We start from the raw sequence: 20,840 nt of genomic DNA on the forward strand, positions 1-20,840 counted from the left end.
GTGTTGTAATATGTTTTTCCATAGGGCTTATGACCTATGTAGTCATAGGTTCTTAGCCCAATAGTAGTGTCAGGTATAAGTTTTGTCATGTAGAGAAGGACAAAAATTCAAGTTTTAAGAAGTGATTGGTTGCTTTCATAATATTCATGCCATTATTGCACCACTGGGCAATGTCTTGACAGGCCAGTCATTATAGTCATGCACCAGGTTCATGGCTAGGTAAGACTGAGGGCTACTTTTTTCCCATGACAGTTTGTATACTGCCTTCCAGCATCATACAAGCTATTCAGTGGGGATGAAGCTTCCCGATTAGTACCAGCTTGGTATCTTTATGCTCTGAGACTCAAGCACACGATAATTTCATCAATAGAGTATTACTGCCAAATTGGGATGGGGGTCTGAGGGAAATAAGCCAGTAAGTAGCATTGGTAATGGCTTGTAATGTTTAAGGATCAATCTATAAGACTATAGATCTATAGGTATCAGTGGCCCTCAACTCCAAAAAAGGCAACCAATTCTCTGTTTTGAAGGTTTTAGGTATTATCCTATGGTGTTTCCAAATGACTCATCCCATTATAAGTTTGTGTGTGTGTGTGTGTGTGTGTGTATGTGTGTGTGTTGTATTTAAAGCATCTCCAGTAGTAGCTAGCTCTATAACATGTTCTTTAGAAAAATCATTAACATTATTCATCCATCCTTTAGTTCATCTTCTATCCTGGTTTCCCATTTTTCACCCCAATTTAACCCTTTCTATTCCATCAATCCCTTTTTGGCCTTTATACAGTGTGCTCATAATTTCTTAGCACTAGGATTTTGTATATAATAATAAGCTATATTTAAAGGAGTTCTTACTTCATGCTAGGCCCTGTATTAAACATCATGATAGTGTATCTGATTTTATTCTCAGGATAAATGCACTAGATGTGATAATCACCATCCTTGTTTCACATATTTGAGACTGAGGTGAGAATCAGCAGGAGAGCATCTTCAGCTGAGGCTGAGAAGACAGATTCCTCCAGGGTTCAGATCTTGCCTCAAGCATCTTGTCTGCTTGGAGATTCCTTTGCAAATCTGATGTAAGTAAACCTTCTTATCTTGAAATACTTGCTGCCTTTAATTATGTGGTCTTCCATGATTAATAAGAGCTAATGGTTTCCCAGTGAGTTGGAGCTGAGGCTGAGGCAAATGATAGGTGTCACTCTCTTGGGTGACAATTAGTAAGATACAAGTGGAAGGAAGAAAACTGAAGAAGCTCTGTGAGGAGAGCACCGGTGTCTGCTCAATCCACGTATTCCAGCACACAAGGCTTTAGAGAAGGGGGGACGATGGTCCAGGGATTAACTTCATTCTTACTGGAAAGCTGCAGCCTGTCATAATGCTGGAAATAATTGAAAAGTTATCTTTGAACTTCAGGTAGAATTTTATAGGCTGTCCAGACAAGTGGCTCTGGAGAAGCACAGTGAAATTTTAAAGACATGGGGAGTTACTATATCTGATCAATGAATACTTTCTGATTGATTTGGGTCAGGCCAAAAACTGTCCATTTGGTTGATTATCATGAAGAAATCCACATGAACAAAATTTCCCTGGTGAATTCCTAATATTTTAAAATATCCTTGATAGATACTGTATGAAGTTACTTATACAATGACAAAGAAGAGATAATTAATTTACTTACAGAAGTTCTGATGATTTACATACTGCCTGAATAAACTGCTTTGCAAAACCATAAGAGTAAAACTTAGGCTTTGTTACATTATTGACCATATACAGGAAAAATTCCAATCCTGTTTCCTTCTTTTAATGAAATATAGAATTCTAATGTGGAAACAATGGAAACCCATTTCCTCAGAAAAAAATCTTCAGAATTGAAGGCATGGACTCATACTAAAGCTGTGAGGTCAAAGTGTGGAGAAAAATTTATTACTAATAAATGCCATGTCAAAAGCTCTGAGTTAATAGCACCAACCACATGTTGGCTAAGTTATCTCCTGGAGTACCAGGAAGTTAGAGAGGTCTTTAATTGAAATCTTTTTAATGATAATCTATTTTACACATGCTATGAGAATAAAAATACTTCTATTGGCCGATTTGGGGGATGTCATTAATACATTTAGGAGTTCTAGGTTTGGGAGGCTAAAATTCCTAATTTAAATAGTAGCTTTTCACTCATCAGTTTGTGTTGGTAAGGAAATTGTCTAACTTATTATTTTCACTACGTAGCTTCAGTTTTCATTGCTGTGTAATGGGCTCAATGGTTATTCTGCCCTTGCAGATTGATTGTGAAAACTAGTAAGAATAATTCTTAGTGAGGTGACCCAAGGTCAGAAGGAAAAATCCACATGTGCTCCTTTGTATGTATATCGCCTAAGGCATACAAGTATACATGTACGCTGGTGTATACATATAGACACAGTGCATGTATAGTGCGCCATTTCTAGAGGAGACCAAAAGAGGGTAATATTAGGAGGTAAGGAAGGGGAGACAGTAGGGAAAAGAATGTACAGATAATGAAATAGAAGAGAAAACTAAATTTTTTCTAGTTAAAACTTAAACAAAGATGGTGAAAATGCATCCTATGGCTTCAGAAATCACTCTTACAGAAGAGCTGCCATTTATTTTATTTTTTAAAGTTTATGCCATTTCCCATGGTTATCAGTTTCTGATCTAAAGTATGTTTTTGTTCTCATATTTTACAGGCAATTTGATACTTGTTCGTTAACTTTTGTCTCAAGTTAGCAAATTTTGAATTTTAACCTCTAGGTATCTGAAGAGAGACAATGCTCAGTCGATGGAATCCACACCGTCTGGGCTGTTCTTGAGTTTGAGCAGATGTGGAAATGAGTTGGTATCCAATGTAGAGAAGAGCTCACTATGATGGAAGTCATCTGGATGTTGGGCCAGCTTGCTGTGAATTATTTCAAATAGGACCCTGTTTGGTTTGCTTTGCTGTGGTGGTGCTTCGTGGTGTCCCTTTAAATTTCAGCTCCACATTCAGCGGCTCTGTTTTGTCATCTTTGTGGGCCTGATGCTATACTGGCCTCAACTTCTTGGGAACAAATGTTCCTCAGCTGTACAAGACAGAAGGCCGGAGTAAGAATTATTCTTATCTGTGTCACTGCGACTCTCAGGAACAAGTCTTAGTGGGAGAGGGGACAGCATAGTTATGGCTATAAATAGGCAAAGCATTCAAGAAGTCTTTAGAACCATCCCCTAATGGGTGAGGCAGGATAATAAGCTTAAAAACTTCAGCTCTCATATGCTCTTTAAATACACTTAATGGAAGTGCCCAGATCTGAGTGCTGGGAAAAGCCTTGCAGTGTGGGTGGTCCGGAGGATTTTATTTAGGATGAGAAAATTACAAGTCCATATTTCTACCAGAAATTCCTTTTCCTCTACTCTGCCCCACTTGACCTGGACTCTGTATTTTGCTCTGACTGCAGTGGGAGGCTGCAGTGGGAACAAGCTACTTGACATGAGATATAAGTTACTATACTTTAGTGTAAGCTGACATCCAAAATGGCCACTGCTGTAGGTTTCTGTTAGCACACACGAAGTTATAATCGAACCTAATGATTTCAATCTCTATGTGGGTCTGTGTGCTTTCTACACTGTGCACTTCCAACGCATGGGATCCTCTTTCCTACTGAGCAGTTATAGTCAAGTGAAACAAATTTCAGTGGTGCAGAGAAGATAACAGGAGAGTTGTCTAAATTTAATCTCTCTGTTCTCTTCCTATCTCTAGGTGCCTTTTCGCTGTGAGCCAAGCAGTTACTTGATTGACTGGTGTGGGGTTTCCAGCCATCACTACTCGTAGCTTCATAATCCCGTGTCAAATGTTCATCAGTAAAGCCTGATGCTATTCAACCATCTCCTATAAAAATAATTTTTCCTGTTTAAAAACTAATAGCAAAAGACAACAGAGCTGAAGTTTTTTCTTAGACAATGGAGGCAATTTTGAACATAAGCCTATAGTAAAATTAATCAATCTATCTATATATAATTTATATATATATATATCAGATATAATGGAATAGTTATTAGTAGTCCTTCTTATGACTCTCAAAAGCACTTGAGTTTGTGCCTCATATTAATAATGAGGCATATGGAAATTTGAAGCCTATGCATGTCTGAACTACTTTCATATCAATGTTAAGGAATGTACAAGGCACAAACCTGGCAGCAAGTGTGACTTCTAGAATCGTTAGTGTACTTAAGAGCACTATTGTAATCAGTGTTCATTCTCAAGTGTCTGGTAACTCGGTACTCAAGTATGCTCTTTGTATAAAGCTTGAAGTAATCACTGATTAAAATGCTTTATATTTAAGCATAGTGTCTTTTAAACAGGGTGGATTGGACATATCTTTAAAAGTAATCACAGCAGGGAAAATTAAGTAAGGAAAATTAATGACCGGAGGCAGAAAGATCACTAAAAGTTAAGTTGAAGTCTAGAATATATTTATTTTCCCAAGCACATGTATGGTTTAAAGGGTAGTAGGAGCAGACCAAAGGTGGACTTACTGAACTTCTTAGTAGCCAATGAAAATAAATAAGCACAGTCACATGACTCACAACGTTCACTGGGGCAGAATGGTAGAGATATGAGAATCATCTATGCTGTGGGACTGCAATGTACCAGGAAGCTGAGAGAGGCTCAGGAAAAGCCACGACCCCTTTCCTTCCCTTCCCCTTACTTTGGAAACCTTACCACACCAACTCTTCTCTCAGTTCATCCCCAAAGTCCTACTTGCAATACTTTCGTGTTTTTTTTTTTTTTTGGATTCTATTTCCTTTGAGTTGCCATCTGAGTGGAAGGTGATGGCCAGCTACCTTCTATAAGCCCTAGCAGTTGCTGGAACACTTCCCAGAGGTAGATCCAGCTGCATCTTCTTTTCACTGTGTCTCTCCTCGCTGGCCTCATCCCTAAACATCAGCTTCTGCATGAAACCATTCTAAGGGCTAATCGTCCCTACTTCCCGGGATTGCTCTCCCCTGGTCTATTTCCCTTTCCTGTACTTTCAGAATTACTTCTCCCAAATGTTGCCAGGTTATTTCAATGATAGAAATCCATTAGACATCTGAAAATCCTCATTTCATTTTTACTGAGACTCCCTCTTTCTCTTCCAGTTGCTACATACCATTGACCCCCAAATTACCTGTGTCTTCCTCAATACCTGCTCTTATTTCTAGACCCCTGCATGATCACTCTTCTGTAAAATTATTTATGCTTCCAGGTCCATGTCCTTAAGTTACCATTCATTTCTTGACTCAGCCTCTTGTATGAGTTAGGGGCTTGCTTACCATGACAACATCCATGGAGCGCTTAGTCACTAAGATTCCTAATTGACTAAGTACTTTGCCCTCAATTTCAGTAGCTCATTTCTATGGATACATTCCAGAAGTATTTTATCTTCTGAAATAGTAGACATCTCAAACTGAAAAAAAAATAATGAGCAGGCAAGCAAGCAACTCATCACATCTCTGTAGATCAGCTTATAGCTTTTAAAATTAAAATCAAAATCAGAATTCTTAAAGTAGGTAAGGCTCTGTTTAATGTGACTGGCCCCTCCTTTTCTAACACCGTTAGCCATTCATATTCAATTTGCATGCTTGCTTTTGCTCTTCTTGAACCAAATGTTTCTTCTTTCCTTCTCCCCTCCCCTCTCCCCTCCCTTTTCCCTTCCCCTCTTCTCTCTCCTTTCCTTCCTTTTCCTCCCCTCCCCTCCTTTCCTCTCTCCTCTTCTCTCCTTTTCTCTTCTTTCCTCTCCTCTTTTTCCCTTCCCCTTTGCCTTTTCTCCTCTCTCTCATCTCCTCTCTTATCTCCTCTTCTCTTTCCTTCTTTTTTCTCTCACTCAGCAGTCTTTCTGCTTATGCATTTACTTGTAAATCTTCTCTGACTCAGATCATTTTTTGTTTTGTTTTGAGAAAATATTTCCTAAAATTTCTACAACATGGCAGGCTCTTCATGCACTTCGATCATTGTGTATCTCCAGATCCTACTAATTTGTCTATCTACAACCAAACTGGCCATATCAAATAGAAGCTGTTTAACATGCATCTATGATGCCCCCTTTTTTCTTTTACTTGTTGAAAACAGATTTTTCTACTCAATACCTAGATTCTGTAGACAAATTTAAATCTTATTCAGTGAAAATATAATCTTAGGACATTGACATTGTGGTTCATAACTATCCATTGGAGGACTTGGAGAGAGACAAGCCCTTACCAGCATATTATTTAGAAACACTGAAGAGTTATAATTCCTTTGTAATCTGTAACCTCTTGGTATCTATTGGTAGCAGCAGACAGTGAAACAGATTTAGGAATAGCCAAAAATATGTAACTTCATATAGTAAAGTATTTACTGTATGTATAAAGAGAAAAAGTATAGAGCTAGGAAAATGCTTCATTTGATCATGTCTTTGGGGGAGGGGTGATGTGTGGGGATGGGAATTTTCTGTGGCAACACAGGCTCAACTTTCTATACATTATTGGCCAAAGGTCTCACAGTTGTTATATCATTGAGTTTGACTCAGCACTTTGCTTTCAGTTGCACTGTGTGGTTTTCAGGTACTGGTTGTATTCCCACAATGCTTCACTGTTTACATAGGCTCCCTATCACAAGGGCACATGACCCCTACTGATTAACATCTCACTTGAGTGTCTGCCACAGGCCATGTCTACTCCATTTAACTTTGAACCTATGCACTTCCACTATGGGAACTGTGATTTGCATGAACTCTATATAAATTCAAGCCCATTGGAAGTCCACAGTCATATAATCTTGGGAAATGGGAATTTAGCAACATCCTAATTATCCTTGTACAATGTACCTTTAGTGCTTGGCTGGCTCCAGCTTTTCTCTCTTTCTCTTCTTTACTTGGAAGTGTGTTTCCTGTTTATATGAACTGGGGTGATCCAGAGGCCCCCACAGGCAATAAATCTTACAGCATAAAGGCAGATCAAGATAGGAAAACATTCTCTCCCCCGCCGTAACTGATAAGGCACCCCTGGAGGCAGGGGTATGCTTTTTATATATTTTAAAATTTCCAGTGTGGGTTGTGCACAAAGGACCCAGAGCTGCAGAGCATTTATCCCTATTCCAGTTTCTAGCAGTAGAAACTCTGGGAAGCAAACTAGAGACTAAGGCCAGGCACAGAAGTGTAGGAATCTGACACATGTGATAGTTATGAACACAAGAGTTACATCCCTCCTTGAACTTTTTGGTGTGTGTGTTCTCTATGGTAAAATAGATGAAAAAGAACCCTATTCAGTTGACTACAAAATGAACTATATAGTCAGAGGAATAAATTTTCTCCATCTGATGGGTTATTTGTTTAATTTACTAGGTATTTCAAATTACAGGGCATCTGCATCATTGAGCTTTCCAAGCAATAGCCTCCCTTTATAGACTGAGGCTGAGAAGAGTTCTTCCTTAAGCCTGAGGACTCCAGTCTTTCCCAGGTCATTCTTAACATGCATTTTCATCTCTCGTCTGCTCCTATCCCCACCACTAAACACCCTTCCATGCTATCGATGTAGGGTTTGCACATGGTTCCTTCTAACAGCAGGCTGAGCAAAAGCTGGATTCCTGACACATGCCCACACAGAGAGTGGGCATACAAAACTCAACTATTTTGTCCAATCATTTCAGAAGAGAGTGAGTTAGGCAGATGCAGGCTCCGGGAACTCTTCCAGCACCCATGGAGAATGTACCCAGGCCACAGTGAGCAATGAAGGCTGTCCAAAGTCCAACTTCTGGAGGAGAAATGCACCAATTTCCAAGAAGAGTTTGGTGGGTCTTAGTAAGCACAGGAGGAAAGGAATGAAGAACCTGTCAAGAAGAAATGGAAAGTGTATGTGGAAAAGAGTTAAAGGAAAACCATACCACCCTCACTGTAAGGTACCCAGTGGCCCAGGAGTGGGCCATACATCTCATTACAGCTTTTCAGAGTTCAAGGGGTTTCTGTTTAGAAGTCAGCCCAGATACCTGCTTCAATTTCACTGTGTGGGTGTTTATCTTTGTGGCATTTAGCTTCAGTTTTAAAGGGTGATGAGTGACTAGAGAAGATGACTGTGATCTGTACTGAGTTTTATCAAATTAAGTATTTCAACCCAGTCAGAATTGCTATTATCAAGAAATCTGATGAGCATTGGAGAGGATTGGGGAAGCTTATTCACTGTTAGTGGGGGTGCAAATTAATACATTCATTACAGAAATCAGTATAAAGATTCCTAAAAATTAAAAATGAAACAAGTATATGACTCAGTTATTCCACTACTTGACATGTGACCAGAGAATTTTAGGTCCTATCATAGAGATATTTGTACACCTGTGTTGATAGGACATCTGTTATGATAGCAAGGAAATGCAAACAACTTAAATGTCCATCATCATCTGAATGGATATAAAAATGTGATGCATATACAAAATTAAATATCATCCAACCTTAAATAAAGATGCAATCATGAGAATAAACAGCATTGGAAAGTGTAATATTCAGTGAGGTGACCCGAAACTCAGAAAGAAAAATGAAACAAACACATTCAGCATCATATGTGAATCTTTACCTCCAATATATGGGTATATATATATATATTCACACACACATATATATATTTAATAATGTAAACATGTGTAAGTGTGGTATAGTCAACATTTAGAAAGGAGACAAAGCAAGGAGAGTAGATTATACTTTTGTAACAAGTCAATGTGTTACAGCAGAGGCATTTCCCTTTGGCTTATCTCAAGGGAAATAAATTATCAAATGAACTAAAAACTTTCACTAGGTGTTTATTTTTAAGTGGCTATGGACTCACAAGTTGTAAAAATAATGCTGGGAAGGGTCCTGTATTCTCCAACTAACTGGCTACCTAATCCCCATTATCCATGGCAAGACACCTTATGGAACTAGAATTCATTATCAAACCCAGAAATCCATGTTTGCATAATCCTATTAACCAGGTTTTGTGAGTATTCTTTTTTTCTACCCTTAGTTCTATGAGAATTGACCTCATATATAGATGCATAGAACCATCAATATAAATAGCATGTACAACTCTTCCCTTAGTACAAAGGAATATTTCCTCCTATCCATTTGCAGTCACCTCCCATTAGCTTCTTCTGTAAGGGAGAGCACAATGCAGACCCTTTTCTTTACTGCCAAGTTATTTTTTTATGGGATGCCAAGTTATTTTTCTAAGTAAAATTATAACAATTTTTAAAACCTTGAACTGATATTAAAAAAGATAAATCTTTCAATTAGTGTTCACGACATAGGTAATGTTTCATAATATAATATGTAGTTCAAATTACTAATACCACCCTTACACAGAAGCAGAGACACATGGGCAGATTGCAGAGTCATACTGCTGCCAGGCAAAGGAGACAGGATTGTGACAGGGTGGTAAGATGCTGGACTGAATATAGAAAGCACTTCTTTGTTTGGTTCTGTGAGTAAGGATTCTGACCAAACCAAGTATCTGTCTTCCTGTGTGTAGGGCTAAAATTGATGTTCTGATATCCTATATTCCTTACTGTATATCTTTGATAGCATTAGGGAGTGTCTTGATGTTATAGTGGTGAATATTTCTTGTAGGGCAGAGAGAAGATATTTTGTAAAGTTTGATATATAAAGGTTATGAACTAAATGGTATTAACCAGGGGAATTTCATGCTCTGGTACAGCCAGGTAATGTGTAAACATGATTAAGGGAGGTTAAGATATGGCAAAGGAACTTATACTCTAGATGGTCTCATGGCCAAACCTCGTATAACAGAAAATCTCCCTTATATGCCATAGAACTGGAGATCTCTGAGAAAGTGCTAAAGTGTACGAAAATTGGGATTGCTTTCAAGAAATTGATGATTTCCCCTTATGAGAACTTCCTGTAACCACGACTATGGTTCTAGTTAAAGGCAGAAAATTTAAAGGCAGAGGTTTCTGAGCAAGCTTGCTTTCCCCCTCTGATCTGTCTCAATAGGTCTTTCTAGATTAAAAGATATAGCACATAGGACCCGATCTTAGTTTTCCAATCTCTTCATTTTGAGCAGTTCCTACTATCTCTAAGATGAAGCAAAGCATGTTTCTTGGATGCAGAAGAAGAGCAGGATACTATTCTAGAATCTATTCTGTTAGTCTGGTTCTTTTTATTGAGGAATTGAGACCATTGATGTTAAGAGCTATAGATAAGCCATTTTTGCTGATTCCTGTTACTTTGTTGTGTCTGTGTGCCCCAACCCCAGCCCTCCTGCTTCCTTTGATTTGCTGGCTTGATATTATTCATTCCTTGTATTTTCTTGAGTATGATTAACTGCTTCTGTTATAGGTTTAAAGGTTTTCCTTCTAGAACCTTCTCTTAGGACTGGATTTGGAGATAGATACATCTTAAATTTAGTCTTATCATGAAATGTCTTTCTCTTTCTCTTGTGTTTCAAAGTTTTGCAGGGTATAAAAGTCTGGGCTGGCATCTGTGGTCTCTTCAAGTTTGTAGAATATCTATACAGGTCCTTCTAGCTTTTAGAGTCTCCATTGAAAAGTCAGGCATTATTCTAATAAGTTGGCCTTTATATATTGCTTGGTGTTTTTCCCTTGCAGCTTTTATATTCTTTGTTCTGCATGTTTAGTGTTTTGACTATTATGTGACAAGGGAACTTTATTTTTTGATCCAATCTTTTTGATTTTCTGGATGCATTTGTACCTTGATAAGTACCTCTTTCTTTCTTTATGTTGGAGAAAAAAATTGATTTTGTTGGAAATCTCCTTTCTCTTAGTGTGTTTTTTTCCTGGATGTCTTTGTGCCTGGGTTTGTTCAGACATAACATTTTATTTAACACAGAGCTAATAGAGTTACACATTTATTTTATCTTAGAAGAGTGACTGAAGCTCTCTCTTCCATTTCTTGTTTTCTGTTGGTGAGAATTGCTTCTTAGTTTGCCACTCGAGTTCCTAAACTTTTATTTCTAGATCTCCCTCAGTTTGGGTTTTCTTGATTGATTCTATTCCTACTTTCAGGTCTTGAACTGTTTTATTCATTTCCTTTCACTGTTCTTGTCTTCCTAGATTTCTTTAAAGGATTTATTTCCTTTTAAGGACCTTTATCATATTCATAAAGGCTATTTTAAAGTCTTGGTTCTGTGCTTCAGCTGTGTTGCAATTCTCAGTTGTACAGTGCTGGGCTCTAGTGAAGACATATTGTTCTGGATGTAGTTGATTGTATTTTTAAGCTGGTGTCTAAATTCTGGATTTGGGAAGATTACAATTCTAAGTGCTGATATCTGGTGTTGTCTTTGTTGGATGGCTGTTTTGTTTCTTAGTTTCTGTTGCCCTCTCTGGTTCTTAGGAAAGTGTGGTGGGTGGGTGTTGCCAGTAGGGAATTCTTCTGGGATTCTGATAGGTGTGGTCACTGGAGGTTTGGGGTAAAATTTATTTCTAGATATTGGGAGTTGATACTTAGGAATGAGGATGGACTTGGGGCAAGTCCACAGGAGGGAGGAAATCAAGATGTTCCAGCAGGATCTGCTGAGTCCCTTCAGAGAATGAGAAGAGGCCACAATAGTCTACTACAGAACTGGAGGTGAACCTGGGAGACTGGATTTAAGGAGAGGAGGGAGAAGTAATAATTCATAATTGGACTGCCTGCATTCCTGATTGGAGTGGTCTATGGGTTCCCAGGTAATGCTTGCTAGAGCTGGGGACTGGGTAAAGCAATGAGTCAGAGAAAGCGAAGTTGGAGGGGAAGATCCACTGGAGATGGGGGCAGAGGGGGAGGTGAGGCCATAGCCGGTGGTCTGCTGCAGAACTGCGCTTGAGAATGGGGGATTGGATTGGGGAAAAGGAAAGGTAAGATCTACAGTTATCCTATGTGCTTCCCTGGTAGAAGTCACACATGCCTTTTTAATATAGTTAAAATGGCCATCTTGCCAAAAGTAATATACAGATTCAACGCAATCCCCATCACAAACCCAATTCAGTTCTTCATAGAGTTAGAAAGAGCAATTCTCAAATTCATCTGGAGCAACAAAAACCTCAGGATAGCTAAAAGTATTCTCAACAGTAAAAGAACTTCTGGGGGAATCAGTATCCTGGATCTCAAGCAGTACTACAGAGCAATAGTGATGAAAACTGCATGGTATTGGTACAGTGACAGGCAGGCGGATCAATGGAATTGGACTGAAGACCCAGAAATGAACCCACACACCTATGGCCACTTGATCTTCGACAAAGGAGCTGAAAACATCCAGTGGAAAAAAGATAGCCCTTTCAACAAATGGTGCTGGTTCAATTGGAAGTCAGCATGCAGAAGAATGCAAAGTTTTACATTCTTAACTCCTTGTACTAAGCTCAACTCCAAGTGGATCAAGGACCTTCACATAAAACCAGACACTGAAACTAATAGAAAAGAAACTGGGGAAGACCCTTGAGGATATGGACACAGGGGGAAAGTTCCTGAACAGAACACATGCTTTAAGATCAAGAATTGACATATGGGACTTCACAAAATTACAAAGTTTCTATAAGGCAAAGGACACCGTCAAAAGGACAAAACAGCAACCAACAAATTGGGAAAATATCTTCACCAACCCTACATCCAACAGAGGTTTAATATCCAATATATATAAAGAACTCAAGAAGTTAGACCGAAAAAACCAAATCACCCTATTAAAAATGGGGTACAAAGCTAAACAAAGAATTTTCCCCTGAGGAACTTTGGATGGCTGAGAAGCACCTTAAGAAATGTTGAACATCATTAGTCATTAGGGAAATGCAAATCAAAACAACCCTGAGATTTTACCTCACACCAAGTCAGAATGGCTAAAATTAAAAACTCAGGAGACAGCAGGTGTTGGTGAGGATGTGGAGAAAGAGGAACACTGCTCCATAGCTGGTGGGATTGCAAGATGGTACAACCACTCTGGAAATCACACTGGCAGTTCCTCAGAAAACTGGGCACGACACTTCCGGAGGACCCTGCTATACCACTCCTGGGCATATGCCCAGATGATTCCCCAGCATGCAATAAGGACACATGCTCCACTATGTTCATAGCAGCCTTATTTATAATAGCCAGAAGCTGGAAAGAACCCAGATGTCCATCAATGGAGGAATGGATACAGAAAATGTGGTATATTCACACAATGGAATACTCCTCAGCAATTAAAAACAATGAACTCATGAAATTCATAGGCAAATGGTTGGAACTGGAAAATATTATCCTAAGTGAGGTAACTCATTCACAAAAAACACACATGGAATGCAGTCACTGATAAGTGGATATTAGCCCAGAAGCTCAGAATACCCCAAACACAATCCACATATCAAATCATTCCCAAGAAGAAGGAAGGAGAGGGCCTGGGTCCTGGAAAGGCTTGATGCAGCATTGTAGGGGATTGCCAGGACAGAGGAGTGGGAGGGGGTGATTGGGGAACTAGTGGAGGGAAGAGGACTTATCAGACTTAGGGGGAAGGGGGAACCAGGAAAGGGAACGTCATTTGGAATGTAAACAAAGAATATAGAAAATAAAAATAAAAATAAAAGAAATTCCAAAGGTAATTTGTTTAAAAAGCTCATTTAATTTGATTATCTTGCTTTACAAATTACTTCTCTAAACAACAAATTTGTAGAATGATGTTAAGAAATATGTTTATTGATATCAGTATGTGGCAAGCTGGTCATTTTCCTGTCAGCAGAAGGAGCAAAGAGTTGGCTTTAGCCTTTTTTGTTAATTCAGTTTACACTGGATGAAAATTTTTTATTAACATTTGACGTGAGTGACTGCTTTTATCTTTTACCTGTTGGTTGACTGTATGAACAAAAATGTTGTAGAGACTTTCAAAAGTTTCTGTTAGTAGGGTTAATTTGAGGAAACCATTCTGGTTGTTCACTTTAAACTTTGTAAGCCATTTACTTTTGATATGATAGTCACTAACTCAGATAGTAACTTAGGGTATTCTAGAGCCATAATTCTTAACCTGTGGGTAGCAACCCCTTTGGCAAAACTCTATCTCTAAAAATATTTACATTATGGCTTATAATTTTAGCAAATTATAGTTCTGAAGTAGAATCAAAAATAATTTTTTGGTTGAAGGTTCCCACAACATGAGGAACTCTATTAAGGGCTATAGTATTAGGAAGTTTGAGAACCACTGTTCTAGAATGTTCTACAGAAGTGCCCATTGCAGAGAAAGCAAGGAAGACACGGTCATTTGGAGAATATTTTTGAAGATGGAAATAAAAAATCATTTCTTTGTGGGAAATAGATGTGTTGTCATGTTTTCAAATACTAGATATGGTCATTTATGGAGTAGATCCAATTTTTGAAATTTCCCTTCCCTTTCAAATCTTTCCAAACAAAATTGTGTTTTGTTTGAAATACTCTGGATTGTTCTTTTCATTAAATAATAGTTGTTATTGATAATATTTAAAGTAAATATACTCAGGCTCTTGTATGTGACAGCCCAACACTGGCTTCTTTTACAAATCTTCCAGGTGCTTGTTCCTTATGTAGGAGTCTGACAAAAATAAACAGCTAATTAGTTACCTTATGCTTCTACAGAACTCCACGGTCTAGCCTGTCACACAATCACATTTAACTTATATTTAACCTTATATGATATTGACGCATGTTAATCTTGATGTAAACATTTATTTCATGTAACTTTGTGTCTTAATGTTCACCACAAACTTGTACAATTATTGTCTCCTTACTTATGTTCTGGATCTTTTCAACCTGCTAGGTTTTATCATGGGATCTTTGATGGATCCTCTTGTGGGTATTCTAACTGATGCTCCCTTCACTAACCATGTCAGCCTTAAAGCAGTCATCAAGAGATTTAAGAGATGGGCATCCAAAACCCCTAAAAGCAGTTCAGAGACCTCTAAAAGAGGATTCATTGTTCATGGGTCATCCAACTAATTCTTCTTGTCTCTCATGTGTGTGTCAGGCCCACTAAAGAGCTCCACAGGAGGGAGGAAAGCAGGATCTGCTTAGTACCCTGAGAATGGGGACAGAGAGGGAGGAGAGCCCATAGCCAGTCTACAACAGAGCTGAAGATGAGACTGGGGGATGATTTGGTTTGGAGGAGAGAAGGAAGTGAAGGTCTGAAGATTTCCTACCTGCTTCTCTGGCCATTGTGAATTATTTAAAAGTTAATTTTTAGTAGAGATCTTCCGAACATCAAAGAAAATACAAAAATACTTTAAATATATCATATAGTTATATTATTACTGGGTCTATTGTGGGCTTCTTTACAAGTGCATTATTCATTCCTAGTGGCCTAGTTTTGTTGTGTCTTGAAGCATTTTGTGATTTCTTTTTTGTAGGAGTTATTTAATCATGACTTACAATTATTCCTGGTTATACTAACAACAAAGGACAGAGTTATGGAATAATGTAGTAAATAAAGGAATAATGTATTTAAAACAATCCCCTCCCCTAGATAAAGTTGTACAGACATTTAGCAACTGCTGAGAGAGGTAGAATTATTTTTCCCAAGTGGAGAGACCTCTATTTGGTTTTTCAATACCCAAGCAATAAGCCCTGAAATAATACACATGTAATAATGCTAAATGGACTCTACAGGTTGTAGTTATATATTTATTCACATACATGTCATATTATATGATATATTAGATACAGGAAATAGTTTTTCAGAGGTTTTTTTCATCTTTGTTCTATGACATGAAAAGCTATTTCCTACATCTAATAGGAGAAAATGTATGCTCAGCTATTTCCAAGATCATCTTTGGCTGAGAAGATAGTGTTTATTAACTGGGGATGTTGTTTATATTGCAAAGGATTGGTTAGCTCTGTCCAATGTCTGTTGAAAATCTTGTCTGTGGGAAGAATGAGCAGGCAACATGGTTTGGAGAGACAGAGATTACTACAAGCACAAGGCCTCAGAATACAAACCGTGTTTACACTGTTTCCCAGGAAATCGAAGTTCTTGCTGGACAGTTCTTTGCTTTATTGTGAATAATGCCTACATTGCTCTCATTACTGTCGACTTTCTCTCACTCCCGTGGAGATAGAAATTGAAAGAGAAGCATCAGGTTTCTGGTAATGAAGGCTGCAGTGCTCACATCTGAGGGCTGGGGAGATGCCTCAGCTTTTCTTCAAATGGAAGCTGAGCCACATTCAGCAATGAACTCAGAGATTTATTCCTGTCTCCATTTGGTATCAGGTAGCATCTTTTGCAGAGAAACCTTTCCATTATGTATTTGAGATGACTCCATTAGGTATAATGCTAAAGATCCTGTCCTCCTGACTCACTAAATTATCAGCAAATAGATACAAGCATCTGAATACCCGAGAAGATTGAAGACAGAATTAGGTAACCAGTGGGAACTGAACATATCGGTGATTGACTAGAGAGGGAAAAGCAGGTGAGGTCATATGTTGATTCTGCCTGGTGATGTAGAGTGAATACACCAACAACAATGCATAGGCCATGCAGAAGATCCAGGGAACCCTCCATCTCAGTGTACAAGTTGATGCCTCATTTAAAGAATTCCTTCTCAGGTTGAATTTGAACCTTAGACTATGAGTCTTACTATTCCAACTTTTATTATTGATATTATTAGTGAACAAACACTAGGTTGGAAGACCTGAAAACTGTTTTTAAAGAAAGCTGTGTGCTTTGCCAGGATGACTTGTAAATTTTTGAAATGCATTTACTTTTTTATGTCTTATGGAAGATTTCATTGCTTAGCATTTATTTCTCCAAACACTGTATTATGCACCTGTCATATATTACTATTGCTAGGAGTTTAGGAAAACAACAGTAATATTCCTCAAAAGGAATAATTTCTTTTTAAAAATGTTATATAGCATGCTTTCTTTTTCTCTATATATGCAATTAACAAAAATTGTATCTTATAGATTTTAGGGTAATGGTTTTATTTGAAGAATGGGCTAAGCCACTATGAGGATTTGAAAACAGAAAGCAATTGTTAATTGAAAAAAATGAGAATATTGTTCTAAGAGTATTTTTGCTCTGTGAAATGAATCTTGGGGCTGGGGAAGTTTCCCAGTCAGTAAAAGTGATTGTTATGCCAGCAAATAGATATGGGTTCAATACCCAGTGCTCACAGAAAAGACTGGTTACAAAGTATACATTCAATTCTAGTTCTGGGAAGGCCAAAACAGGAGCATCCCTGGGGTCCACCCACCAGGAATCTAGCTATGGAGCTCCACGCTCAGCAAGAGGTCTTTCCACCAAGAATAATGTGGGAACAACTGAGGAGGATACTGATGTCTAACTTCTGGCCTCCACACATATGCACACATGTATGTGCACGCACGTACATACACATACATGCACAAGCACACAGACAGATGCAAAATTAGTCTTTTGTGTTTGTAATAAATACTTTCTTCCAGTGATGTGATCTTATAAGCCCGGTATTTAATTTTAAACTCAATTATCCAACTACCTAGAGCTTCTTTGCATAATTTTATTGCTTTCTGTTAAGCCATAGAAGTTTTATTTGCCAGATAGACGTGAAAGTGATTGATGGCTCCTGTTTTTCTTCGAAGTTGGACGACTTTAGTGCCACCTTTGCGTCTGTCTTCAGCATTAGATTTTCAACCTAGGGTCCCTGGAGGAAATTTGTGTGGCAACAATCGTGTTGTATTATAAAATTGTTTTTCCTGTTGTCTTCTGCCTATGGCTTAGTCAGAGCAATCATGAATGCCATAACTGTGGCTACCTGCAGAAGGCCTGCACAGGAAAATGACATGAACTTAGGTAGGAACTAGTCAGGCAGAAAAGAGGGCTCAGAGGAGTCATCAGGGGATACAAGAAGATAGGGGGATGGGTACCTTCAGAATGCTTTGTAACTTGAGTACAATGGTCAGAAGATTAAATAAAATGTCTGATAAACGTGAAGCTAAAACATGAAGTAGGTATCAGAGATATTGAAAATTGTTTGTTTTACTGTGTGTAATAAATATCCCTTTTTTAGGGAGAAAAAGAGTTTTCCCTTCAACACGCATTGGATATTTGCTTCCCCAGAACTATCTCCTAATTTTCTTTCTTTCCACTAACTTATTTTCTAGTTTGCAAAATGAAAACAATTTAGAAACAGAGACTCAAATCTATAGAGGTATCAAATCATGTTCTCAAGTCAGTACATGCAATTTGTGGCCCAGTTGTGACCAGGATTTTTTTTAAAGCTAGTCATATAACCATCTGGTATGTGAAATATGACCTATTCATGATGCTGAAATGTTCTCTCAGTTATATAACAACATAAAAGGTTAATGTCTTTGTGAATTATGCTACATGATGCCAGTCCTGGTAGGCCACAAATATCTGTATGCATCTATAATTAGTCATAAAAATCTTAGATGTTGTGATTACCTTGGAGTGAATGAGGCACATTTTCTTCATGATATCCTGACTGTCTCTGCAGATTTATGGCCTGGAACATATTTAGTTGTATATTGCAACATCTGCCAGTCCTGTTGGTGTGTTATTAAAATAGAAAATCTAAGTATAAAATAGAATCATTGGATGTCACCTCTGGGTTAGACAAGTTTAATTGGCCAAAGGTTATGTTTGAGACATATGGCATTCACTTTCTTAGTTTTAATTTAATAACAGAGTTGTTTTCATAAAAAGCGATTGGAAATTTGGGAAGGAGTTTCACCCGAAGTCTACTCCATAATACATGGCTTAATAATGATATCCAGAATGACTGTGGAGAGCATTGCGATTTTCAAAGGACCTTAGCAGATGTTCACACATCTACAGAGCAGACATACAATGTTGACTATGAGGATTCTGCATCCTGGCAATCTGTGTGTACTTGAGCACAGTCAGGGTCAGGCTTTGGTGATTTCCCCACTGGAGGTAGCCGGAATATTTGAAAGGCGTTCTTCACTTGAAAGCTCTTGCCCAAGCCTATCTTTCCATACTTACCTTCTCAGTACGATCCATGTAAAAGGCTTACTAAATAAGAATCTTTGTTTTTGGGGCAATTTTCCAGTTCATTTTTTTTTCATTTTATTCTCATAATTGGCTTCATCATCTTTGTAATTGAACATATTTGGCCTTGTGTATTTTTCATGTTGACCTGGCTGATTCTTAAGGGTTATCAGAAGCAAATGTGCATGGAACATCCTTTCTTTCACAGAAACTTGGCCACCAGGTCATCTTCAAATTTTCTTCTTTACCATACCCACTTCCTTCACACAATCCAGTTGTTCTTTTCTCAGTAACCCTCAGGGCAGAGTAATAAGCAGGAAAAAATATCCATTAGGACAGAGGTCCTAATTAGAAATGGCTTTCTTTTCCAGTATAAATGAGTAGAAATCTGGAAAAATCTAAGCACCTGTTTTTAGATATAAATGAGAGGCAGGATGGTGTCTCCTCACAGGAGAAAACCTAGTTGAACCTTTAAGCAGACCCATTTTCCATCTGAAAGTGTTCTCCCTCTCCCAGACAGACAGAAGCAAAGCAGAAAAGTCTGAACTGAGTGGCACATCAGAGTGGAAACTGAGGCAGTCATGGGCCAAGGTCTAAAAGAAGGTGAGTTGCTTGGGGGAAAGAAAAAGCTTCCTTGAGTTCGGGGCTAAAGCTTAGCCAAGTTCCTCAGCAGGGTGAGCAGGGCGATGCTTCTGGACAAGGGAGAGACCTGGCATCCGCAAGCACATCAGTTACCAAGGGTCATGTGGGGCTAGGAAACAGTTTCATGTTAAGCAGTCAGGATGGAGACACTCACTGGACACACGGAGACATCGGCAGACACTCCCTAAGGTCAAACTTCAGCAATACCCAACATTAGACTCCAAAGAAAGCTGAGATGCAAGTTTAAAAGGATTAAGTCCATCCTTTCAGTTTAATTATGGAAAAATTCAAAGGCCACACCCTTGTCAGGCAGGGTTTCTCATCCTTTCTAATGCTGCAACCCTTTAATACAGTTCCTTATGTTGTGGTGACCCCAACCATAAAATTATTTTCGTTGCTCCTTCATAACTGTTATTTTGCTACTCTTATGAGTCGTAATATAAATATCTGTGTTTAAGGCAATCCCTGTGAAAGGATTGTTTGAGCCCCACAGAAAGGGGCTGCAGGTTGACACACACTGCTTTAAAGGTTCAGATCCAGACACATAGGATCCAGGAAGCAGCACCAACCCACAATTAGAGATTAAAGAAGCAGACTGGGGCAGGAAAATCAGACCCAGCAGTGACAGAGACAATGAGAACAACCGAGGTGTTAAAAGAGTGTTTCAAAGCCTTTATTAAATGTGTCATAATTTAGTATAACTGGGAAAGATAATATAAGGGTGGAAGATAGAAAAGATGCAAAAGTTTGCAGCTGAAAAAAAAAAGTAAAGTATTTAAAAATGTACAGAATAGAGTTAACATAATGGACCCCGAAGAAATGATCATCACAGCTGAGAAGACGGGGAATAAACGCTGTTTCAGAATGAAGCCTTACGTCTAGAACACAGAGAAATCCCTTAGCTTAATAAGAAAGAGGCAGATGAATTCAAAATGAACATTTTGAACACACTCTTCACACAATAACATTTATAAATAGCCAACTGGACATGGAAAAGCAATAACCATTAGTAAGGGACTACAAAAATATAGGTTTTAGCTACACCGAGATACTAGTACACAGACAGCATTTCCATGACAGGGGCAGAGGTAAACATTTCATAGGATATGGGGCCATAAGAATCCTTATTCTTTTCTGATGTAGATAGAACACTCAGTTTATAAAATAATAGGAAGTTTCTGAAAAAAAGTAACTATCAGATAATCAAAGAATTCCACTACTACATGTGGATTTTCCAGAAAATATATGTCCCTCGATAGCGTATAAAT

The 20,840-nt window shown here is 38.3% G+C and overlaps 1 long non-coding RNA gene across 1 annotated transcript in view; it reads left to right on the plus strand.

The window, feature by feature from the left end:
• Positions 1-19,534, plus strand: part of LOC127666510 (uncharacterized) — a 39,198-nt gene extending 19,664 nt beyond the window's left edge. The window contains exons 2-3 of the long non-coding RNA XR_007973672.1: positions 908-1,076; positions 19,447-19,534. This is a non-coding gene — a long non-coding RNA (uncharacterized LOC127666510). The remainder of the gene's footprint in view (positions 1-907; positions 1,077-19,446) is intronic.
• Positions 19,535-20,840: the final 1,306 nt, after the last annotated feature.

This window comes from Apodemus sylvaticus, chromosome 16, assembly GCF_947179515.1.
Source record: "Apodemus sylvaticus chromosome 16, mApoSyl1.1, whole genome shotgun sequence".
NCBI classification, from domain to species: Eukaryota; Metazoa; Chordata; class Mammalia; order Rodentia; family Muridae; genus Apodemus; species Apodemus sylvaticus.